Source organism: Larus michahellis, chromosome 1, assembly GCF_964199755.1.
Source record: "Larus michahellis chromosome 1, bLarMic1.1, whole genome shotgun sequence".
Taxonomy (NCBI): Eukaryota; Metazoa; Chordata; class Aves; order Charadriiformes; family Laridae; genus Larus; species Larus michahellis.
The window spans coordinates 84,145,947-84,172,530 of NC_133896.1; the positions used below are offsets into that span (position 1 = coordinate 84,145,947).

General features: G+C 41.9%; 1 protein-coding gene across 1 annotated transcript in view; it reads left to right on the forward strand.

The window, feature by feature from the left end:
• Positions 1-20,262, forward strand: part of LOC141744151 (very long chain fatty acid elongase 4-like) — a 50,184-nt gene extending 29,922 nt beyond the window's left edge. Inside the window, exons 9-10 of the transcript XR_012587351.1 lie at positions 16,708-16,826; positions 19,181-20,262. The gene's annotated coding sequence lies outside the window, so the exon portion shown is untranslated. The remainder of the gene's footprint in view (positions 1-16,707; positions 16,827-19,180) is intronic.
• Positions 20,263-26,584: the final 6,322 nt, after the last annotated feature.

The following is a 26,584-nucleotide window of genomic DNA, read 5'->3' on the forward strand; positions in this document are numbered from 1 at the left end:
CTTTACACTTTTCCCCTACCGGTACTTTCTTACCTTAGACAAGAATCAGTCTCTATTCATTAAGCACTATTATTTCTGCAGAAATCTGCTCTCATCTAATTCTGCTGCCACCTGAGCAGAGTATATGCAACTATACTAAAAGTCACCACACAAATCCCCAACTTTTTAAAGTGCAAATGGAAGAGCATGAGTGAATCTGACAGTGAGAGCAGGATACTGTGCTTTGGTTTTGACTGACTGATTTTCCTGTTTGCACACCTCTACTGTAGGCTATACCTTGTGTTTCAGTCACTGTCACTGCATCTTGTAATTCTGTTTAGGAACTGTGATACAGTTGAGCCCCTGGTGGCCAAGCGCATCCCCCGTTCTTGCTATCCAGCAGGCTGCACTAGAAACTAACCGGAAATGAAAAAAAAACACAATCAAAACAAAACAAAGGGGCTGAGGAGACAATCCTAACTGCATGCAAAGAAATACAGGAATTCAGGCAGTCTGAGAACTGCAGAGATCTCACTGAGGCCAGCCTCCTTCCCAAAGAGGTGGTCAGCCTCACCTGAAAGATCTTCTGCAGATGTTAACCTGGCCTGTATCTGACACGGACAAGGCCCTTCTGTGCTGGTCCATGGTGTTTACACTGTGAGTTGAGTTTCCTTCCCTTTGCATATATGCCAAAATGATAATTTGGTCCTAAACTAATTGCAATCTGAAAAAGGAGTAACTGAAGGTCAAAACAAATACACACTTTCTGAGAATTGTTAGCTTCCAAATGGCTTTGACTTGTCTAAATCCATTGAGATAGCCTCAGAAAAATGTGCGTGCAAGTAAGGACTGTTCTGAAAGCATCACCAAGCTTCTCTTACAAAGCATTGGGATTTTAGATGTCATACTGGAAGGAAAGCTAATACAAGCATGTGTAACTGTATTACTGCTTCTAGTGCTGTAGAAACCGTGGACTGCCCAGCACTGCTAGGAAGTGGACCACCACTAGAATTCTTCTGTAACTTCAAGGTGAATCTATATACCAGCAATTGCTCTGCTGGGGTCCCCAAGGACTGGAACATATGTTAAGTTCTGTCAGACTAAAGAGTAAGAGTGCATGTCTGGAAGTAAACTTCCACTTGAAATCTTTTCTGATACTGTAATTTATGGATCTGGACAGCTCTAACTGCAATAATTTAAGATGTTAATGCTACCAGCCACCCCAACAAGTGGGTGAGAAGCAAGTCCCTCTGAAGGGACCACTAAGGACAGGTGAACCTATCAATGACCTTTCATTTTTTAGTTTTTGTATACACAAGCATCCCATATGATCTTCCACTCAACATCTCCTTCCTTCTCCTAATGACTGTTTTCTCCTTTGTCTCCTTCTCTGTGTCTGGAGTACCGTGTCCAGTTCTGGGCTCCCCAGTTCAAGAGGGACAGGGAACTGCTGGAGAGGGTGCAGCAAAGGGCTACCAAGATGATTAGGGGACTGGAACACCTCTCTGATGAAGAAAGGCTGAGGGATTTGGGTCTCTTCAGTCTGGAAAAAAGACGGCTGAGGGGGGACCTTATCAACACTTATAAATACTTAAAGGGTGGGTGTCAGGAGGATGGGGCCAGGCTCTTTTCAGTGGTGCCCGGGGACAGGACAAGAGGCAATGGGCACAAACTTGAGCATAGGAAGTTCCACCTCAACATGAGGAGGAACTTCTTTACTTTGAGGGTGGCAGAGCACTGGCACAGGCTGCCCAGAGAGGTGGTGGAGTCTCCGTCTCTGGAGACATTCAAAACCCGCCTGGACGCGTTCCTGTGCAACCTGCTCTAGGTGACCCTGCTCTGGCAGGGGGGTTGGACTAGATGATCTCCAGAGGTCCCTTCCAACCCTATGATTCTATGATGATTCTACGATTCTCTGACAGAGGTTGTCATCCTTCAGTAGGAGTGGCAGGAACAGACTTCTGAGTACTGAAGGCCTGATTGATGATGGCAAATGTTCTGGACAATAGAACTTGCTGGCTGAGGAATTTCTGCTTGGAGGTGGTTTCCTCCAGCTGATGGATAGGCAGGGGGCTTAGTGCAGTGGTCATGTCTTAGGTGGCTATGGCAAAGACCACCAGAACTTGGGGTCTGGAATGATGAGGTCCACCATCTGGAAAGTCTGATGGAACTTTTTATGTCAGGGAATCAGTCTTTAAGGTCTGTTTCAACAACAAGTAAGGTTAAAAACTCTGTTTATCATATTTATGTATTATTTAGTATTTAGAGACAGGATACGTACTTTAAATGGACGTGTAAAAAACATGTAGATTTGCAAGAAAGTATAATTCAAGAGCCAAACGCATCCCAAAACCACTGGAGCCAGTAAGGGGAGGGAGCCTTTCTATTAATTTCCCCTAGAAAAAGAAGTTGTAAAGTCATTATTGCAGCATTCATGGAAAGTGAAATATATATCTAAAGTATTTCAGGAGCACATCCTGCTCTCTGTTCACTCTGTAATTATGGATTAGTTCTGCTGAAGTCAACTTCTGTTCCATTCCAGGAGAGCTACTCAGATAGACTCGAGGGCTGCAGTCATATCTTCTGTTTTCCTTGAATCTTGACAGACCAAATTAAATGGAGATCTCTCTTACAGTGATAGCATGCTGACGGCATGTGCTATGGGGAGAAGGGAATGTGGAAACAATCCTGCTTCTTGCTCGAACTCAGCTTGCAAAACGGCAGCACAGCATGTCTTGTTAGTCTACACTAGTTTCTCAGGCAAAGCAGGTGATGCTGGGAAGGTGTGTGAAGGGTCCAAATTTGGAAGAGAAAATAATCGGAGACTGATGACTGGAACAGAATTCTCAAGCCAAAATGCTTCCTCCCTGGGGAAGCTCTCCCACAGTCAGATGTAGTGTTGTTTAGCTGTCTGGTTTTAATTCCAGGACTGCAAAGAAAGCATGGGTCTTAAGGCCCTGCCTGGGACTTTTTTTTGTGTGCTGTTGGGTAATGAATCCAAACATATAGGGATCGTGCCTGAATAAGAATCCCACATACCATCCACGTCTCATGCCCTAAACCCATACTATTCCCTTGTCTGATTTTCTGATTGAATTGTCACGGGTGTAAAATCACACTTTAAAATTTCCTCCTGTTATTTGCACAGAGCTCAGAGGCAGGAGCCAATGTAACATACTTTGAATTTGTTTTCCTTTTTAGAAGGGGCCTGCAGTTTGGATTTTTTTTTCCCTTGGGCTAATGTACATCTGATGTCAGGCTTCCCAGATGAGAGTGGTTAGACTGGCGTTGACATTTTTAGAAATATGTGCGAATGGAAAAATATCCTGGGAGTGCTGCCAACGGCTGATTCTGTAAAGTTTTAGTCTCTGTTGAATAGGAAACATGAGCCAGGTACCTTTACTGAAAAGAAGCCTTACTCATGAAGTGTCTGTACGCAGGTGTGTGCCATGCATGCCTTCTCAGTTTAAGGAGAGGGCAGGAGTGAATTCCAGCAGGCTGTGACTCATTCAGGCGATATTCAATTCCCCTTTCTGACCAGATGATAAACAGACAATTAGCATCCTTCCCAATGGGAGGAACAGCTACAGCAAAAGATCCTGGCAAAAAATGGATTTTCCAAGGTTTAACTGTGAGGGCAACAAACAAAGTGGCTCAGACAAATCTCCTGCCTGATCCGTGGCTGTGCCTTCCAGTTTGGTGCTGACGTGACTGGGACAAAACAGCGCAGAGCTGAGCTGATTTGCAGTGAATCAGGCCTGGAGCTTTCCATTTCACAGCGAGATGGTAGAATTTGGAGGATGAGTGCAGCTGATTAATGGCGCTATGAATGTCAATAATTTTTATAGGCTTCGCAGTATGCTCATTTTAACTGCCTCATCAGAGTAAATGTCTCATTAACAGATAGTAGATTTTCACACAGTGCAGGTCAAATGCGGCTCTCCCTTGAAGAGAAGCAGACCATCCTAAGTGAACAGGGGGTTGTACAGGGGTTAAACCAGTGCAGGACGTGCTCTCAGGGTGCAATATCACTGCTCGCTAAGAACACATTGGCTATGCCTATATCCAGGGCTACAGCCGGCTCCTGCTGAGTTGCTGGCTCTGTTCAGTTTGGATCTCAGTAGGAGCCTGGAGCCAGGAGCTGGTGCTTTTCACTGAGGCAAAACAGTGCTCAGTGAGTGGCAGGGCCTTGCGGCTCCAGCTGAACTCGGTGCTGAGCCCAATCTGCTGACTGGCAGCATCTTGCCTCTGTGAGAAGCAGAATCTGATGAGTTGCCCCATGGCTCAGTACTCCACAGGAGCTTTGGTGGCCGTGTCGCATGCAGCTGTCCCTCCGCCCTCCCCTGATGCGTGGCAGGATGCTTGTTTGCAGCATGGTGTTGCACGCCATCGTTCTCCCAACGCTGTCTCTCTTTCGCAGAGTTAGCAGTCTCTTTCTCCTCATCATCTCTCTTTACCTTATGCTCACATGTTGACAAGGTTGAGTGGATGCGGCTGCACCTGGTGCTGCATACGCCAGCCCGTGCATTATGGAATGCATATTCTGGCCTTGGCCGGCCCATGTTGTGGATGACTCCTCACACAGGGACATTGGCTTAGTGGTGGCCTTAGCAGGAAGTTTAGATGCAGCTATCTTCACACATCGTTTCGTGGTGGGATTGCTCTGTAACTGCTGCGTGGAGCACCCCAGAAATAGATTCTATCAGCTTTACAGAAAACAGTATGTTGAACTGAACTGGATTCACTCTGCGTCATTCTGGGGAAGGGTTTAGTGGTTTCCAAGGGAAACAAAGTTTTTTTAGTCACTCTTTTGTTCATCAGTAACTTTTGAGCTTGTTGGCTATTTTCAACTAAATATGGCAAAAGAACACCAGCCTTGAAGAAAAGAATATTTTTTTTACAACTTTTGTAAAGATAGCTGGTTGCACGGGGGGAAGAAAGACCTGAATTAATACTGTTTCTTTTAGGGAAAAGCTGTGGCATTAGCTCTCCTAATTGTTGTTCTGTCAAAACAGGAAAGACATGGTGAATGAAATGCACTATCAACCTGGGTATATTCACAGACTTCTCTGAAGTGTGGCAACTACTGATTAGATGGGATTTATAGAATAACAGTGAGAAGCAGAGTTGTGCTTAGAAATATGTCAAATAGTGCTGGCATATGGAGACAGAATTCTTTCCTTTCATCTAGCAGTACTTTCGGAATGTTTTCAAACTTTTAACTTGTTATAAAGCCTGCTGTAGTTGCAGGGGGAGGGAGCACGGAGAGCGAGCTTGCTTGATTTCAGTGAGTTTGGGGTCAAGTTCATCATGGTCCATTCTCATGCCATCCTGGTGTTTTAAAAGATGAGGAAACAAAACCTTGACATTAAAGCTCATATCCTTTTCTGCTCCAGTGCAGTAAGGAGCTTGGAGGGGTAAGAAGATGGGAGGGAAGAGTTAACAAGAAGACTCTATCTTTACTATTGGAGTATTTACTATTGGACTATTTCTATTTAAAATAGACTGTTTTAAGTAGATTGGCTTGCATGCCCCTTAGCAGCCCTGCACAGCAGCTGTACCAGCTGCAGCTCCGTTACTTCCTAGAGCTGAGTAATAGTTCATCCTATTTGCTTTTCTAAGCATAAGGCACTCTGTAGAGTTAGTTGATTCTTCACTACTCACTAACCAACTATGCAATACATATTATGCCCACCAGTGGCATTTGCTATAGGACTTTCTGGCCTGATTTGACAATGGACAGGAAGAAAAGCAAACCTTTTTACTGTGCCATGTTTAAGATTAGACCTGAAAAGCATAACTGAGCTCTAGGCAACTTTCCTGAGATCACACAGTAGTGGGGTGCAGAAGAGAGGGCACATTTCCTCATGGGGAAGCTTAATTTTAAGGACCACGTAGTCACACTTTTTGCCCACAAGTTTTACAGTCATAAACTAAAATGAATCTGTAAGGTACACCTAGCCAAAACAACTGTCACTTTACTGCTCTCTAGCAGGACAGCAGTTACATGCACTTTTCTGTGTTATCTGCAAACATGTTTATCGCTATAATCACTAGACTTTACCGTTCTGGTCTAGCCAATGCTACCTGTTTTATTTACATTCTTATACTGTATTCACCACTGATTCTGTGGATGAGACCCTTCCAATGATGCCATAAGAAATATACCTAATAGCCCTTGTGTATTGGTTCTCTCAGTCTCTTCTCATGAGAGCTGTGAGCAGTGAAGCAGATGGAGGTTTTAAAAAGAAAATATAGATACATACGTATTAGCAATATGTGATTTCTGAGAAGGAAGTACATCTTGGAGTTTATTCTTTATCCTCCAGACTTTGGCCCTATCCTGAAGGAAGCCTTATTTCCTGGTCCCTTATGGTAGGAGGTTTTGCTGTGTTGAGGAAGGCATTCGCTTGCTCTAACTATCAACTTGGAGCTCTTAGCTGATTTTTTAAATACCTTGGACCAACGTTCTGTTTCCTCAGTGTTTCCTCAGTTCTGTTCCAATATATTTATCAATGATCTGGATGCAGGAGTTGCACCATTAGGAAGTTTGCTGATGATACCAAACTGTGAGGTGCTGTTGACTCTCTTGAGGGACAAGAGGCCTTGTAGAGGGATCTAGATAGAATGGAGCTTTGGGCTGTGATTAATGGGATGAAATTTAAGAAATCAAAATGCTGGAATCTGCACCTGGGATGGAGTAACACTAGTCACACGTATAAATTGGGAGAGGAGTGGCTGGAGAGCAGCCCTGCAGAAAGGGACCTGGGGGTGCTGGTTGACAGCAGGCTCAATAGGAGTCATCAGCATGCCCTGACAGCCAAGAGGGCAAACTGCACCCTGGGGTGCATCGAAAACATGAGAGATGCTCACCAGATCGGACACTAGCAATATTTCTAACTTTAAACCATGCAAAAAATACAGTATCTCTAACAAGCCAAAAGTAAACAGGAAGAGCCCCACATTTGAAATCTGATTTTTAAATTAATCTTATGATGCTGTGAAGTCTGACTCATGATTGTTGAACACCCAGACTATCCTATTCTGTCAAAAATCAGCCTTATTTTGAACGGTAAGAAATGCTGTAGAAGGGCTGCAGAAGAGGGGCAGAGTCCCAAACATGCTGGGCCAGTGAGGACTTCGAGGTTCTAGAAAAATCTTCAGTAAAAGCCTTGTGCATTATTTGGTTTCCCTTTGTATTCTTTTACCACTACAATATAAATATAACAGTCTGCTGCAAAACAAATAGAACGTAAATCTGCCATTTTCTCTTGGCCATTTTGAAATAGTCTGCTAGAATAGCCAAAGAATGGCATGCAGGCAGTTTGCAGAATCATTTTGCATGAAGCGATTTCAAAAAGCTTCCCCAAAAGCTACCTACAAGTTATTAACTCACATTTGGGAACCATCTGCCTAGTGGCTTTTCAAAATAATGCTATAAGGACACATGCTAAAAGCAAGGAATGTCTTACAAAAGCATATTTTCCAGAAATAAAAAAAGAAAAGGCAAATACTCAAATAGTTGAGCCTTACCTTTTGTTATATCCATAGGTGATAAATCATAAGGTATTTGGGAACATAAGTGTATCTGGGGCATTGACACAACATATGTATGTTCTGAGTATCATCTTGCAGTTTCTATTGCAGAATCTTGGTGCAGCTACGTTTGTTTGGGGAAAATGCAGTGTATGTAACAGGAACATTAATATGGCTCTTCAGACTTTACAGTCAGGAATTTACAGCAATTTTCCTGCTGCAGAGAAGGACCAGGCATTGGAGATAGGGTTTTTCTAAAGCTGTAAGGATTTGTCTACATGGGAACACTTGAGAGGTGTAATCTGAATGAAAAAAAAAGATCTGAAGTACAATGACTTGAAGTGGAGCATGCCCCTCTGTGGGTAATCACATTTGGAAGGTAGGCCTGACTCGTGTAATTTAGTTCACTTCAGAATACTAAAACAAATTTAATCTTTATTATTTGAAAGGGGAATGACTGTGCAGGGACTAACCAGAATAAACATGGCTTTTCCCCAGGAAGACAATTGCCATTTTTAAAAGTCATCTGAGAAGTCAGGAAAGACACTGAAAGTCATTGGAAAACAGACGTGCCATCTCTGCAATTTGCTGCACACAAAGAGCACAATTCAACAAGGTGCTGAGCAATATTTTTTTTAGGCTCTGCTGAGCAATATTTTTTTTAGGCTCTTAATTCCTTTTTCATCTGTAAGTGTTGAAGGCAATTTGGTATCACCCATGGTGCAGTACAGATGGCATTGAGAATGACCTGTGCTACTCAATATGTAGACATATCATAGCTCTCATCAAATTTCATGGCCATTGAATGAAGAGTAACTTAATCCTGTAAGGTATGAAAAAAACTTTTTGCAACTGGCTTCAGCAGATGTAGGATCGAATAGTACTGCTGCTGCTTTTGGTAAACTTTCATACTACTAGTTGGACAGAGTAGCAGTCGGTCTGAACCTTGTTCTGAACTAGTGAAAAAAATCACCGAGCGCGCACTTTGAAAAAGGGTGGGGATGAGATAATTATTATTCACTGCCAGCTCTGAGCCTAAATTATGATTCAGGCTGTTTCTGTGCTCTCTAGAAAGGCATCACATGGCATTATATAAGGCTGGGTGTCACTGTCAGTAGATAATGCTAAGCCTGAAAAAAATGGAGCTGCAGAAGATAGAAGGAAACAGAGGCAAATGGGACTTCTGTATTTCCTTAAGAAAAGTTATCTGAGGGGTTACAAGTAACAAGCTGATGTTTAAAGGCCTTGTGTAGCATCACGGCATGCCAAGCTAGTACTAAGTATTTGAAAAGATAGCTGGAATAGTAATCTATTCCACGTTTTTTTTGTCTGTAGTTTATAATTTTGGATAATCTGGATATTCCCATAAGTGTCCAATCCCTTTGGAATCCGGTTAAGTTTTTGGCCTGTATGATCGCCTGTGTCACTAAGTTCCATAGCTTAATTACTTGTTGTGTAAAGAAGTATTTCCTTGTCCTGTTTTTAAATTTCCTGCCTTACATATTTGCCACTGTCTCTGGATATACATTTTTTTTTCTGAGAACAAAAAGTCACAGTTTGTCTGATATACTAGGTTCTATATAGCATACATTTTGCCCAGAGTCTTCCTATTTGTATCCTTCACGAGGCAAATAATCCAGTCTTCCCAACAACTTTCAGTATGACAGTTTATCGTGGCCCTGGATGATTAGCATGTTTCCTGTAAGCCTTCTTATCTGTTTTGAGCTCCAGCATCTAAAGCTGCACACAGGGTTCCAAAAGGGGCTGATCCACTGATTATTGTAAAGATGACGTGACATTTTCAGCTTTGTTTTCTTTTCCACAAGCACCCTAGCATCTTTGTAGCTCTGACTGCAGCTTGCATAGTCATGACAAGCCTTCTCTTTGCAAGTAATAAAGGCCGTGTCTACACTGGTGGTCTCTCTCAGTAACTGAAGTAGAGCACTGACCTGAAGTGGTGGCAGCCAGGTCTCTTGAATGTTCACTGGGGCAAGTGTCAGGCTGATTCAGATTTAAATGCCAATGTTGATCATTTGGGCTAGCTTCTTTTTAAACAGCTTGTATAGACATACCCAGCGGTGCTCAAGCCCTTTTTTGGAAAGCATGCAAACATTTAGATCTCTGTAATACATGTGAGGAATTTTTCTTTAGAAATGATACAGCTGCAAGTTTCACTGGCCATTTTGGCATGTATTCATCTAGCTCGTTCCTCTTTCTCTGAAGGATCTCAAAATTCCTTTTTGTCCCAACTACTGTAAATAAATTGAGGATTTGCAGGCTACTCTATCTCACTTCCACCTTTCCAGAGAAAATGTAAATATTCAGTGAAACAAGATCATAGAATCATAGAATCTTATGGTTGGAAAGGACCTTTGAGATCATCAAGTCCAACCATGCACACACAAAAAAACCAAACCCTACAATCTCTGTCACTAGAGCATGCCCTGAAGTGCCAAATCTAGACGTTTCTTAAATACCTCTAGGGGTGGTGACTCAACCACCTCCCTGGGCAGGCTGTTCCAGTGCCTGACCACTCCTCCAGTAAAGTAATTCTTCCTAATGTCTAACCTAAACCTCCCCTGCTGCAACTTCAGACCATTTCCTCTGGTCCTGTCATTATTCACCTGGGAGAAGAGGCCAACCCCCGCCTCTCTACAACCTCCTTTCAGGTAGTTGTAGAGGGCAATGAGGTCTCCCCTCAGCCTCCTCTTCTCCAAACTAAACATGCCCAGCTCCCCCAGCCTCTCCTTAAATGACCTGGTCTCCAGACCCCTCCCCAGCCTGGTAGCTCTCCTCTGGACCCGCTCCAGCACTTAAATGTCCCTCTTGTACAGAGGGGCCCAGAACTGAACACAGCACTCAAGGTGAGGCCTCACCAGTGCCGAGTACAGAGGCACGATCACTTCCCTGCTCCTGCTGGCCACGCTGTTCCTGATACAAGCCAGAATGGGTACCGTTGCCTGATCTTCTTCCATGATTACAGCCGATGTTTCCCTGACAGTGGACATTCAGCATTTGAAGCAAGTCCAGACTTCACAGGAACAAATTGCTAATGGAAGACTGTCCTTTGAATATGAACTAGAAGATTATGATCTGCTGGGATCTAGTTGTGTTGGTCTAGTTATTTCTGTAGATTTTAGGAGGCCAAGCTAGGCTGCTGAGTGCTTTAAATGGAACAACAGTCAATGATTAAGGACTCCATTGGGCACTGACTGTGTCCATTAGCCATTCTGAGTGCAATAATCTTATTTCTGAGATATTCAAGTGTTGTAGTGAAGGTAAAACTGTGTATCTTGGCTGTGGGTGTGCGGGACTCTCCTGAATCACGCTTTCATCTTTTCCTCTTCTTCAGTTTGTGAATGGCTTTGTTCTTTGTACAACTACCAAAGCCGTTAGCGAGACTGCCTTATCAAGCTGTCCTGCTAGTTTTGACAGGCTCTGTGAGGCTCAGAGAGATAACACCTCCTACAGGCTCTAGCAACACCTGTTGAAGTTATATGCTGTCAGACTCAACATTGCCTTGCCAGCATGAATTTGCCTGTGCAGATAGGCAGCTGGTAGCTGTAGGACCATGAACCTGACCTGATACTACATCATATTAAGGGAGCTGGTATTGTTTCAGCAAACCTTGTGCTTTTCTGATGTGATGTTCTGGTCTACATTCCCAGTTCACAGAGAAAAAGTCTGTCCTCACAGAGCCTGTGTAGAAGCAGGAACAGAGGAAAAGTGATGCCTCAGAATGATTGCTCTCATATTGCTGAACATATCAGGGCCAATCTAATTAAACTGCATGCATGGAAATGAAGAGCTAATCTATCCCTTACCACGGCAGTCAAAGTGTGCAGTTTAGGTAATTGCCAGTGTCTGTCTTAAAAACAATAGTCCCAGTCCTGATGCAGTTGAAGACACTTGGCATTGTGCCACTGACTTCACGGGGGTCAGAACTGAGCTCAGTGTTCTATTTTAGACAGAGCACAGTTCAAGGAGAGGATACTGATCTCTGTCAATAACTTAAAACTGAATCCAGTTGACACAGCATCAGGTAATTTCTTTGGAAAGTTTGCTAGGCTTTTCAATATCAATACTGGGTTTCAGAGGTATATTTGCTGAATTACTTGTTTGACAAAACCCCTTAATAAGCAAGTCTGCTCTCCATCTGGTGTGATCTTACTTAAAATACAGTGAGATTGGCAACTAATTAATTGATGGACAGAAAAAGAGTTGCATAAATCAGTTAATACTGGTAAGTCCAAAACTTTCTTGTAGTTTCTTGAAAAAACAAACTGTGAACCTTTCCTCTTAGGACAGAAATGGTTTGTAAGATGTAGAAGTATCTCACACACTTCTGGTGCTGAAATACTGAGTACTGATGTTTGTTTTTTTCAGATTCCTTTCTTGCTAATTCTTGTTCCAAATATAGTACCATACTTGTCTTGAGACTGGTTACACTTCATGTTCAAGGCAAAATTCTTGCACTTTCAAGATTCAGTTTTATCTTTAAGGCTTTAATCTTGCATCAACAACTTTAATTGCTTTCCAGCGATGCACTGAACAAGGAACTAACAGTCGTCTGTTGTTTTCAGTGCCAGATAGCATTTATATCAAATGGTGGGCCTCCTTTTGCCATGAAGATGAAGTTACAGAGATGCAGTGTACAGATGTTAGGCAATTTGATCAATGCTATCCAGAAATTATAGTGATTATATACATTTTAGGATTTAGTTTCCCTTCCAGGTCCCAACTCCTTCTTCTGGATCACTAAAACGAAATCATGCTAGTTTTATTTTCTTCTAGAATCCCTACTAAAAATCTTGTTTAAAATGAGTATGGGAAATACACTAGATAAGGTTGAAATGTTGGGCAGAGAATGGCTTGAGAGCAGCCCTGAGAAGAAGGATTTGGGGGTGCTGGTGGATGAGAAGCTCAATGTAAGCAGGCAATGTGCACTTGCAGCCCAGAAAGCCAACCACATCCTGGGCTGCATCAAAAGAAGTGTGGCCAGCAGATCGAGGGAGATGATCCTGCCCCTCTACTCTGCTCTCGTGAGAACTCACCTGGAGCACTGTGTCCAGCTCTGGAGTCCTCAGCACAAGAAGGACATGGGGACCTGTTGGAACAAGTCCAGTGGAGGACCACAAAGATGATCAGAGGGCTGGAGTACCTCTGCTATGAGGACAGGCTGAGAGAGTTGGGGTTGTTCAGCCTGGAGAAGAGAAGGCTCCGAGGAGACCTTATAGCAGCCTTCCAGTACCTAAACAGGGCCTACAGGAAAGATGGGGAGGGACTGTTTGCAAGGGCATGTAGCGATAGGACACGGGGTAATGGCCTCAAACTGAAGGAGGGTAGATTTAGATTGGATATCAGGAAGAAATTCCTTATGGTAAGGATGGTGAGGCACTTGAACAGGTTGCCCAAGGAAGTTGTGGGTGCCCCATCTCTGGAAGTGTTCAAGGCCAGGCTGGATGAGGCTTTGAGCAGCCTGGTCTAGTGGGAGGTGTCCCTGCCCATAGCAGGGGGGTTGGAACTAGGTGAACTTTAAGGTTCCTTCCAACCCAAACCATTCTGTGATTCTGTGAAAATTCCCAGGAATAGGATTAAAATGGGATGAGTTCAGAAGAGAAAAGTACATGCATGACTTTATGACTTAACAGTGACAAAAGACATTTTTTCAGGTAAGGATGTAAATATCCAAACTAGAAGGCTGTATTGACACAGTCATAGAATCAGAGCTTTACTGATCTTCTCATTGAATGATCAGGAAGGGAAAAAAGGTTGGTCTTGATGTCTCAGGCTATCAGACGAATGAAACCTCCTGCAGGCTTGAAATAGTGAGAAAAAACTGTGAGCTGCTCTATTTGACAGCCAGTTGACCTTTGTGACCCACATTAGAGTTCCCTGTGTACTCTATTCCCCACCCAGTAATTTCTGTTTTCCTTTCTCCATAAGCTCCAGCCATATGATTTTTCATGCGAGAGGAAAGGAGAATAGCACACCTCATCAGCGTGACAGACTCAGGTCTATAATCAACATTTGATGCTTCGGTTCAAGTTCCTCATCAGAATGCTGGCAACTTGGGGTTTGAACTGGCCCTTTAAAATTCCAAGGGAATATCTGATAAAGGGTTGGATTTCTACTGTTGCACTCTCTTTTTTTTTTCCCCACAAGTAATCCCATCCAGTGCGTAACATGTATCAAGGAATAGTGTACCCCAAGCTTCACTCAGTCTCCTGGCTGAAGCATCTGGGAATGTGGCAAGACACAGTGATCCTCCCTCTTAATTTCTCTTTGTGATCTTCTGCTGTATGCTTGATAGCGTTCACTGTTATCTTGTGAAGTCACATTGAGCAAGACCATTCTTTGCATTGTTTTAGTTAGCAACATGTTTAGGCTGGTCCAGAAAAAAATTGTACAGTTACCATCCAGGATACGTGGTCTTTCAGCCTACAGTGCCCTTGTGGCCCATCAGCCATGTGCAAGCAGCTATCACAAAGGGATGTTTCAAGACCAGCCTGCTTGAGTTTGTAGGAACTGTGAGTTATTGTCTGCTAGAGGTAGTAAAGAGCCCATCTCCCATCTGACTGAGAAAAATTTTCCCAGAGAACTCTGAATTGAAACAGGCATGTTTCCATGAAAAATGTCTCTTCTGAGGACTGAACATCCTCCAAAGAAAACTGTTCACTGAGGAAGTACCTTGCTTTGCTCTATCCCATGTATCAGTTGACTACAAGTGAGCACAATGGACTGTGCCCCTGCATGTTCCTTTCCTTGTGTTTGAAAGAGACAAGTGGGAGGAAGTCCAGTATCCAGAATACCAACCTCGTGTGAATGGAGAGCTCCTCTTTAAAAGTGGTTTCCTGAATTTTCTGAGCAATTGCTTTCATGGCCTTTTCTGTCTCTCAGTTGACAAGACGAAGCTGAAAAGCAAGATATTGTAAGAGTCCCACTTAATTTGTACAGTCGGCTTAGAACAGCTGCAGACAAATACAGGTTCAGGACAAGAGACTGCAGCTCAGAACAAACATTACTCCAAAGGACTGCTGATATGAGTTTGACAAGCAAAGACTTGTTTAAGTCAGTAGTACCAAGGAGCCTGTCTATTGAACAGAAAGCTCACAGCTGCTCACAGCAGGACACTGCTGTTTTAACAAGATTTTCTGTGGCTGCTCCAATTCCCTTAAGCTTTTTTTTTTTTTTTTTTTGGTAATCATCTTTCAAACTGCAGCAGCATTTGCTGTCCTGAGGTGCTGACTCTAGTGGAAGAGATTCTAGTGGAAGCTTCTACTGCAGTTTGCACAGGCTTCATTTCAGGTCACTAATCGCATCCTCCTCAGGCTCTCCTCAGGCTCTTTAATTGGTTGTCTTCCAGCTGGAGGAATTGTCTGAAAGAAATGACATGACTGGTGTGTTGAGGTCACATTTTTAGATTGAGGGTGCACTGAGGGAAGCTTCTGCCCTTTGGATTCAGGGAAGACCTGACATTTGAATGTGGTGTGGATGTGCAAGCCTTCAGTCTTCCTTCCCTACCATGCACATCTGCTGCCCCCTAGGGCAGCCCGTTATGTTGAGAATGGAAAGAAGAGAGAGCAGAGGATGTGATGGGTGACTTGAGCTGGTGTCTGGATGCTAAGCAGCAAAGTGTCTCTGCTGGATTAGGCTATTTCACCAACAAGAGACTCATTGACTATTCTGAGTCACCATCAGAAATTCACGTGAAGCACTTGAGTTGAGGTGACAAGATAGGAAGTTTGCCCCAAGGCAAATGTGGAGAACAAAGCAGTCATAGAAATAAAACATGCTGTATGTTTTCTGGTGTTACCTGTATAACTAGATTTGACAGAGTGGAAAAGCAGGAGGCCAGAGGATCTAAAAGCATGAGATGAAGGTCTATTTGAGATCCTTTGGTACATTTTTCTCTGAAAACTGAAGTAACTCAACGGAGCACGAGCGATCCTTACACTAACCTTACTTCAGAACCGAGCTGACTCCTACCTACCATCTCAGAAAAAAGGCAGATTACTTTGGCAAGATACACACTAAGGTCCTTGGAGAACTCATTGCTCCAGTACCTACACGAGAGGAATATTGCTACTGAGTGGAATTCTCATCCCTGAGTTAGGATTTTATTCCCTGTTCCCCACATAAATGCCTTTTTTGGCAAGAGGTAGATATTCTGTGGACAAGGCTTCTTTGATTCCTTCCAATGAAGTTCATTTTTTTAAAGTGACAGGGCAAAAAAGGAGAAAACATAATCTTCTAGCCTGAGATTTACTGGTTAGTTTCTGGTAAGAATGTTTATTTGAAGGTGTCCAATTGCCAATTCAAATGGTATTGAAGTACTCCGTCTAGCTTAGGGATTATTTTCTTGTTCATATAAAGAGTAAACCCTCTGATATTGGCTTCTAACTGTTTAGAAAATGCCCTCAGAAAGATGGAGATGAAAGTTCAGATACAGGCAGACAAAGGAGGGAATTGGGATTCTTGAGCAAGAGGTCTTAAGACTCAACTTGGAGGCAAGAGAAAATAATTATGCTTCCTCTTATCACTCTGATTTCTGGGATGTGGGAGAACTTAGGTTCCTAACTAGTGAACACCTGATTACTTCTGGATTTAAACAGAGGCCAGAGCCTATGTACTTGGGAGACTGAGTCCGCTAAGAAGTATGAGTGCAGGATTATACAGCAGCAGACCGAACTGGGATTTTGATGTTCTACATTTTGGATCACAGTAGATATGCATGTAATTAGTAAGGATTTAAGCATCTAATTTGTCTTGTGGCCTGGCCTTCCCATCCCATATCAAGTAACTGTGGTTTGGCCTCATGAAGCATAGGTCCGTCGTGGTCTGTCTAGTGTGGCATCGAAGAGTTATATCCCTGAGGTGATAAAGTTAATCAAGAAATATGTAAGGAACAGCTCTATTACTGATGTTGAATTTCATTAATCTGTCTCACAAAAGCCCTTTATCACCTCACAGGATGAGTCTTATAATTTTTCTAAAGGTTTGTGCAGTGCCAGCTTTCCACATGACTGTCTGTAACTTAGAACGCTTTTGCCACCTATGTCACCGATGCTATAAAACCAGGAAGAACTGCAACCCTCACAAATACTGAAGACAGTTTGCTAAAGAGACTGCAACAGTCAGAGCAGTTATGCAATAAATCAGTGAGTGATGTTGTCTCTCCTTGTTTCTAAGAGTAACCTGGAGCTCGTGCATCCAGATGGTTTTCCACAGCATCGTCTTCCGTAACACACCAGTGAGCCACGAGACTGAGACAGAAATTCCAGTGTGGGGAGGGTGTGAGTCATGAGATGGTGAGTGAAAGAAACAGCAGGATAAAAATAACAGAGCACAGTATGATGCAGAATATTAATCTCTTACCCTGTGTTATCCTAGCTTGTATTACATATACTACTGTGTTATACCGTAGATGCTCTACTGCTCAAAACAGATCTCTCTATGCTACTCTGAAAGATTATGGCTCAGGATGCCAGATTGCAGGGACTTTTAATACTTCTGCCTTTAAGTTGGCTGAAAATTCTTAATCAAGAATAAGTTCCTGCAATAGAATATATATAGTGAAAGAGTATCAAAATGCCATTTCTGCAATTCATATTTTTTTATATTTTATATGAAAAAATCAACTTCAGTTAATTTAACATCAATTGAATAAATTTATTTATTCAAAAATTAAAATTATGTCTCTTTTAAAATCCCTCTCCTTTTCCAACATTCCTTTTTTAATTCTTCCTTCATGAGGAGAAAAGAAAGAATAAAAGTATTAAAATACCATGAAAAACAGACATAAAATTCAACTTTGATTCTAGCTAACATGAACGACTAGAAAAAAAGGAGAAAAAGTAAGAATCAGTAAAATCAGAAGAAAAGCCAGGTGTTTTATTTTGAAATATGAATCCCTATTTTTCTAGTAAAATTTGCCTTTCTGTCCTGGCTGAGCTTCATTCTGAGATCACTCACAACAAAATCAGGAGCCCTTCTAGGGAGCTATTGTTTTCAGCTCAGCTAGTTCAAAGTATTTGAGTAAAGTATCTAACCCAATCACCTTGACATCTCCTATAATCACGGGAGCAAGACAGTGATCTTCAGAGAGCTATTTGGAGCTTAGGAAGCCTATTACCATGTTATTTTTCAATTCAGTCGGGAATCTGGGCATCATAAAGACAGCAGGAGCTTTTCCTTTAACTTCAAAGGGTGCCAGCTCTGGCACTGAGTCTTCATTGCAGATTAATACATGGACGGCTCTTTTGATAGAAACTGTGTCTCTGTTATTTGGGAGTGGGGAGAAATGCGTATTTTATTTCCCACAGATTGAATTCAAAATCTTTCAAATGGGTTTATTTTTGCTTTTTTTTTTCATGTAAGTCACCTTCAGGCTTTGTCAGGACTGTGGAAAACTTTGTCAAAACTGGGGAACATAGAACCAAATGACAGGGCGACCTCCTCTGACAAGCAGTGGTCCCTGTGATGCAGCACGTAAAATGTGAATGACCAATCTTTGTATGGCTCTCCCTCCTCTTTGCCCTTTCAGGACTGCCTGATGAAGTGAAGCATTTGCACACATAGTGAAAAAAGATGCCATTTAATCATGATCAATTTAAGGTCACTTGATTTAAGGCACATGTTTGTGTAGAGTAGTATGGTTTAGATATGCAGTTATGGTCAGAATACTCCTTGCTCCCTTTTAGATCCTGTTGAAACCTATTTCTTTGATCCCACTAAGTTGAAACTTCTCTGAAAAATCCCATTTTTTCTTCTTTTTTTTCTGTTTTTGTCTTACAGAGGCTGCCTGGGAAATTACTTGGGAATATCTTTCTGGTTTTTAAATACCATTCTTAAGCAAACTTCTGCAATTTTTTAAGTTTATATTTCCATCTATTAACTTATTCTTGTATATCAAGTCTGTATATTTTCCAATACGTAAAGAAAAAAACACTTATTTTTTAAGTTATACAAAAATGGAAGTCATTGTAATCATGATTTGATGTCCTTGGAACGTATTTTATTTACTATTCAATAGCCACTGTTTTTATTAGGACATTGTTTGAACGTAACTTTAAGCCCAATAAAGTTCCAGGACTAATCTCCTGGGAGAGGATATTTATGGTCCATATTTTCAGAGAGGGAGATTGGAAGTAGAAAAAGGCTTAAGTATTTAGGCCTCGGTTCAACTCTGAAGTCAGGGGAAATCTGTCTGTTGCAAATAGTCATTTGACCAGTTGAAGTAGTCACTTGCATGTGCAAATGCCCAGCTTGGAGGGGTAGTTGCATTCGGGGTACTCATTGCAAGCAGGAACGTAAGCCTCAGACTGTGTATACTACTGCAGGGGAAATGACCTATTTTTCTGGAGAGAAAAAAAACCTACCATAAACATCTAATTTGCAAGAACTGTAACAGTGGAAACAATACTGTTTTTCTCTAGGATATTTGGTTATGCAAACAAATTGATGAAGACAATATTTCCAGCAGGAAAACCACTAATGGTGCTGGGTGTCACTCAATTAATATTGAAAGGAATGTGAAATAGTGGTGCCTCTTTCACTTGTTTCTAAACCATAAGTCTGTATCCAGTGTGGAGCCTAATGATTTGCTCTTGATATTTACTATAACTTTTTGCATTACAGAATTCTGATTGCTTTCCTCCCGCAGATACTGACCGTTAGGAAGACACTGCTGCAGAGACTGAAACCAAGCCCATTTATTCTTTGTTCTCAAGTCATCTTGGGTTAGAAGTTGCTGAAAAATCGTCTCCTGGATAAATAACTGTGATGTCCCCATCAAGCATACGTTCTCAGTAAGCTGGATTTCTTCATTCAAATTGTTGAAAATCTGTTCTGCTTGGAGGTTTCTCTTGCAGAGGAATTGTTCATCACCACAACAGGAGTGTGCAGGGGTCCCATAAAAGTTTAAATGCTTTGAACTCACTCCCAGGAACAAAAAGACTTTACTACTTCATATTTTGTTTGGAAATAAATGAGTTCTTGTCATAGATTGAGCATCTTCTACCATGATTCTCACATATCAAAGTTTCTTAACATTCTGGAAGTTGATTCAAGTATTTGTTCTCTTTCTTTTATTGGCATCTTTGTTTATTTATTTTGTATTCTTGAGATGTGTTGCATCTCTGGAGTTTGTATTTCTAATTTTAGCATAAAAATGCTGTACATACAAGTCTAGAATGCATCTGAAGTTTAGTCTAATTTTTCACGTGACTTTGACTTGAACATTTTTCTGTTTATGTTTATATTGCTATTTCAAAAATGTGCATTACCTGTACTCTTTATGCCTTTTCCCCATCTATAACTCAATAAAATTATGTCCCCATTCTGCAGAACCATATCACATGTGCATAACAGTGATAACAGTTTTTGAATAATAATGACCAATAATTGTAAATGGATTAATCTATATCTATATTTATATTTGTATCTAATCTATATTTATCTGTCACAGCCTGAAATTCTTCTGATGTAGGATTTGAGATAGTGAAAAAATTACCAGGGAGCGGTAAGCTCAGCTCAGGAATAATTCTTCATAAGGCTATTTGGACTTGAAAGGTAGATTTTTCTGTTCCTTAAAGGTGTATGTTCTTTATTTCAATTTTCACCATGGCTAAATTTTGAACTGGTATTAGCCATGTGAGTCAATGGAGTGTTACCCATTTCATCAGGCTGCTCATGTCTTTTGTGTCTCTACAGCTCAGGGATAAATAAATGACTGCAATTATGTCCTTTGTCACGGAATATGCAAGTTTCTAAGGAATGCTAGCTTAACCTTTCAGAGCTCCTAGTCATTGTATGATTAAGTGAGATTATAGTCCAGGAGTTCTGCCACAGGGCTGGAACAGCAAAGGCTTGTGTTACGTTGAATGGCCTAGCATGAGTTGTCTTTGTGAGAGCAGGTATATTAGATGAGTTCCAAGCATATGTCTCTCATAGGAAGTTAACAAATACTAATTTGAGTACAGTACCTAAAATTTCTGTGAGAATCCACGTCTGCTGACTTTTCATGGACCCTACATTTGAGACAGAGCACAGACAAAATCAACGTCTTCTGATGAATGGCTGTTCAGTGGATGAGCCTAGTAAACACCAAAGCAGCAGATCCAAGGATGGAGATTGTTTTGGTCCACCGTTTGAAGTTAATGCAAAAGAAAAGGCTCTGAGATGTTTGTGTGAGGACAGTACTTCCCTGTGCTACTTTTTGAACTGAGTGCTGTAGGACCTGGCTCTGCCTTTTCAGAGTCTTTAAGGCAGATTCTCAGCTGGCATAAACTAGCCTAATTTCTTTGACATTAGTGGAGCTCTTCTGATTTATACCCATTGAAAACCTGAGAGCTTAGCTGCATTTCAATGAAACTTGTTTATATGAAGCACAACCTTTTTAAAGGAGAATCTGTGGGCTGATGCAAGCCTTAGGCCTTTAACTGGTGGACCTTCACTCTTGTCATGTGGATATTAGAGTTCTTTACAACTCCCTTGATTTTCTGTGCTTCTATTTTGTAGTGGGTGGATATAGTGACGCGCTCAGTTCTGTCCTTAAGTGTAGCCCTAGCTGACATCAACAGACTGCACACGTGCACAAATGGATGCAGGACTGAGGCTTTAATGAGTAGATTTTTGAGTGTCTGGAAATAGGCTTTGATCTTAGAGTGAACTTATCAAACTTCTGTGGGCTATGAGCATTCAGAGACATTAATACCCTCAGAGCAAGGACATGAAAACATCCAATGTCTCTTCTGCTTTGTGGAGATTCAGCTTTTCTTGGCATATTTGCTAGAAGATGTTCACTGCCAAGAGAAACTTGAGGCCATTATACAATAGTAGCTTTTTACTGCTGTAATATTCCTTTGGGTCTCCAAAGTTTAGTGAAGTCAATGGGAAATTTTCTATCAGTTTCAGTGTTTGGGGAACATATCCTTGCTACAAGTAAGACTCCCATCAAATACAGTTATTTACAAAGCATTCAAAGAGGGAAAGACATTTCTCATTCTTATCCGTTCAATGCTGTATGCCAAGCCTGTGTTCAGGATTCTAAATTGTGTAAACTGAAAAGTGCCCCATTTAAATAGAATGAAGTCTGAACCAATTTATCTGCTTCTCTAGGATAATTTGCCACAGGGAAAGGGCAGTAGGACCTCCAAAGAGATGTCTGAGGACTGTGAGAGATGATAGTGGTCATGATGACAGATGACTAGTCTGACTCTATAGACTTACCTACTCCAAGACATATCTTCCTTGCTCTACCGTTGACTGCAATCATATTTTCTCCTCTACCCAAAAATGACGGATCTGACTCCTGTTACATCTTGAAGGTATAGTATACACATCTAGACATCTCCAATCAGTAACAATATATATTCATGTGAACAAACAGCTGGGGCTGGCTTATAATTAGGTTACTAGTTATAGGACATCTTCTTTCATTTAGGTTAATTACTGCTGCTGTCTTGCCAAAAACATATTCATTAATTTCTTTCTAACTTCTCCTTGTCATTATTAGAGGATATAAAGCAAGTTATGACTTCCTAGAGGAACTTGTTTGCATTCCCAAATTGCTTTTATTAGGTATGGCCAATGGCCTTTCTCTTTATTACTTTTCTTGCTCCATTTTTCTGATAAACACTGCCAGGACAGTCATGGCTTACAGTGTCCACTGTTCTCTGTTCTCACAATCTAAATATAACACTTCTCTTTGTAATTCAGTTGCTACTGTAACTTCTACAGAAATCTGACAAATGCAGGGAATTGCAATTTATGCACAGTAAAAAAGACTGAGGACTTTGTGCCTACTTCTTGTTATGGTAAAGCCAGCAGACCACAGCCTGGATAGAAATCTTGTAAAAGAAACAGCTATCATAGTATGCAGCCCTCAGTTCAGTCCCCTAAAAGTGACTGACTGGGGCCAGGAGGATATCTTCTGATTCTAACATTCCTCCTTAAGTATCTGCCATAGGATGAGTGGATTTTGTTTTGCTCTAGTACAGAATTTCTTGTTCAAGGAAGAAAATAGTAAGGGGGCTCAAGCAAAGGATAACAAGAAACTGATAACAATTTGAATAATTATCATCTTAGCTATGTGGGCTGCTCTAGTAGGAGCTGTACATCTGGATGGATCAACGTTTCCATGGTAGACTTGAATGTTTCATGCGCAGGATCAAAGTATATAGGTAGCTGAACTGGGTTTACTCATTCTTTGAGAATTAGGAGGTTCTGGGTAGGATTTCCACTTTGGTATGGGATGAAAAGCTAAACCATAGCTAAAACATGTTCATGGTTTAAAAAACTTATAAATCACTTTGATTCTATTTATCAGCTTTTAATTTACAATAAAAATTCAATTTGAATGAAAATATCTTCAACCTGAAAAAGGGAGTTTGCTTAGAAATTGACTCTGTCCCTAACTAGCTCCTAGCCCTGTGCTTGGGGTTTGTGGCTATAATTACAGGAAAAAGTCCAAGGTAGGCAAGAAACAAAACAGAAAATTCTCCTAATACTAAGAGAGGTGATAGACTGAAATTCACGGAGGTGAATGTGCTTCAAAGACCTGACTACAATAGGATGTTTAATCATGGGATTCAGATCCATAGGCTTGTGAGCGTGCTTACAGCAAAGAAACCTTGCAGAGCATGTGCTTGCAATATGCCCAGCTGAATCAGCTGCCAACACTCTACTGAACACTAAGTTCATTCATTATTATTGCTGCGTTTTTAGGAGGCAAGATGAGCAAAATCAACATCAATCTCCAACAGATGGGACTAGAGAAGGGCAGCTGCAGGCGTACAGTGTACTACATAAGGCATGCAAGTGCATGTGGAATCCTCTGCCCCCAGAGCTCTGGTGTTTCTGTTACACAGGCAGCAGGAAAATACAATTATCTGAATTAACTGTCACTCCACAAATCCCTTTACTTTGTGCTGTCCAGTTGGAAAAATAGGCAGGACTCAGGGAACACTCGGTACAGAGGTGCAATTTGTCACGTGGCAGCAAGGGCAGCCTTGAAAGAGCATATTACTGCCTACATGAGATGAGCGAGGACATTCCTGTGAGCCTCCTGCCTTTTCTTTTTTGTTCTTGGTATCTCGTTTTATTTTTTTACCTTTGGGGCTGAAAAGCTGGTAAATACGATTACAGCACAGGCATACAGAAAATAAAATATAGTGGAAACATGTGTAAACAAGATTACTAGGCCAAAACAGTGCCTCTCAGCACATTAACTGCATTGTGGGGGATGTACAGCTGGGGCAGGCCTTGAGGCATTTTTGCCTGGGTACAGCAGATGCGGGTGGAAAATACTAATGCAGCGCTCTCAAGAGAGCTGCTCTCATGCCTGTTCATTAAGTGTAGACAAACTGAGGGTGGGAAAGAAGCACAAGGAGTCTGATCCGTTTGGGGTTTTTTTAATTATTCTTTTCCCCCACCTCAGTCATCTTAAAATCATGTTGGATTTCCACAACTTTAAAAGGATCTCAGCTGTCATTTTGCTGTTGCTCATGCATGTACCAACGTACACTTGGTATGACAAAGATAAGACATCAGGAGTTGCCTTAGGGTAAGAAATCCAATAAAGACCAAACATATTTTGTTGATGATAGGGAGGGGATAATTTTGGGTGGGTTGTTTGTTGTTGATTTAAAATGCTTGAGATTGTTGATACAGCCCCTTTCTGTCTAGCCTGGTAACCTGTCCGTAATATGGTCTGAAGTGCCATGAACGCTTATCTTCGAGAGGTCTACATGAGGAAGGGGCCACAGGAGAAAAAAATTAGCTTGTATTTAAAAAAACAAAACCACATCACGACAAACCCTCCACCTTTCTGCTTGCTGGCAGAATCTCTGCTCCCTCCCACGCAGCCCCAGCTGCAGAGCCTTTACTTGCAGCAAAAGCTACCCTGCTTGTGCCAGTCTCCAACCACTCGTTGCTCCCTCTCCCTTCCTCCCTCATAGGGAGCAGCAGCAGCAGCTGCAGCCGTGGCAGCCCTCTTTTCCAGCTCCAGAGGGGTGCCCCACTTACGTAATTTGCGGAAGGCAAAGGAGGAAAACATTTGTTTGCTGCTAGATGGGGTCAGGGTGAGCATCCTAGCTGCAGAGATTAACAGCTCCAGTTCTGCAGTGAGCATCCTGCTTCGCTTTCAGGTTGGAGTGAAGTATTTCACCCAGGCCCTGAATCTGTCTCACCCATAAAGTCAAAGCAGAGGAACTCTGTGCTTACGTGCTTCTGCATTTAAAGATGCCTTTCAGGCTATAGTTGAACCTGGTGTTTTGAGTCAAGGCAAGTTAATAGGTTGTGAGGATGACGGCCATGTGGGAGCTTTTGACTGGCAAAATCTGGTCTACTTTGGCAGCGGAAGGATCAGTGCTGCTACAGAGGGGTCCTCTGGTGAGAATGCCACCTTATTCCCCTCTCTGTCGAGCAGGAGAAGGAGAGACTAAGTAACTTATTGAACCATGCTGAATCCTGGCTGAGTCATGGGTCCTTAGTTTCTATCCATAGTGAGTGAAGCTAAAAGTAGCTTTTGGGAAGAAAAGGGGGTAGAAGGCGGGAATTAATTTTCCTCTGGTAACCCTGGGGTCTGCCCCATTCCCGCCCATCAGTGAAATGCACGCTAGTGTGAAAGTTAGAAACAGATGTGCACTCCACTACTTAATGAAGTGTGAGTGACTGTTTCCCTTCTTGCTTAGGGAGCACAGCAGAGCTCTCGCTTTTGTGCCACAGGCAAGTCTCCAGTCTGAACAGTGACTCTGAAGCTCCAGTAAGGCTGCTAGAGAAGAAGTGTCAAGGAGCGAGGAATGAGCTGAGCAGTCTTTGGGAACTGAAGGGGTGGCAGCAGCTTCAGTGCTATTTATATGTAGCTAAGATCTATTTTATAAATGGATCACAGCTATCATTCCTCAGCTGCACAGAGGTCACGGACCTCTGGGAAGGATAACCAGTAATTGGGATTAACTTAAACAAGATCACTCAAGGAAAGAAATGCAAAATGCCATTTTGAGAAAAGTATGCTCCTAAAGTGTAAAAAAGATGGAAAGCTGACCAAATTGACAGATATCTCTTATTTACTTTCCTGTGAACTCACCAAAGTACTTAGAAAGCTGTTTCTCTTCATGTATTTTTGTGATTCGGCTTTTTGTAGAGCTGGAGGCTATAATGACTTATTAACATGGATTGCCAGGTAACTGTGCAGTAAGAGGGTTATTGCAGACATTTTGAAAGAGCTTTAAGGTGTCAGAAGTTCACCAGATATGAGTAACAGAAAAAGAACGACATGACTTAGAGCAGGCAGGGACACATCATGGCTACTGAGTTACAAATAGAAGCCCCCTCAAGCTTTACAGTCATCTGCAAGAGTTTGGAGCTGAGATATCCATATAAACAACTCATCAGAGAGTCACAAATAAGACTGTTAGGAAAAAAAATCCCATCTGACAGTGGAGAATTCTCACACAACAACCTGATTCTGCTGTTTGCTAGGATTTGTTACCCTCATATCCCGTGAGTTTCTTTCGACTCTTTCTCTCATTTTCTCTTTACAGCGCAGGCTGAAAGGCAAATAGCATGTAAGAGCAAACCCTTACCTATCCGATTACAGAAAGAATTGTCTCTGTTCAGAGGTGCATTAGGAGAAAAGTATACTAGAGAAGAAAACTCTCCCATCAGAGCCCTCACAATGTTGTTCTCCATCCTGTGTTGTGCATACCTGGGCCCCACTGCCACTGCCTGGCTAAGCAGGTGGAGAATTCCCAGGCTCAGCACCCCACCCAGGGGAGCTTCTGGGTTGCTTCGGCTTTGCTGGATTTTTCCATGCCCTCCGTCTTTCATCAGTGTGACAAAAAAGCAGTCTGCTCCCTACATGTATTTGTTACATAGAGAAAAGAATAAAGACCTTTAAATGTTGTGGGACATATTTTTCTTCTTAGCTTTTTCCAGCCTGCTTTGCCAAACTGGCACTCCCAGGTCAGCCTCTTTTGGAAATCTCCACGAATAAAGCCCGTACTAAAAAAACGCTCAAATTGCAAATAACCATAAAGATGAGTTTGACAGTTCATAGCTGACC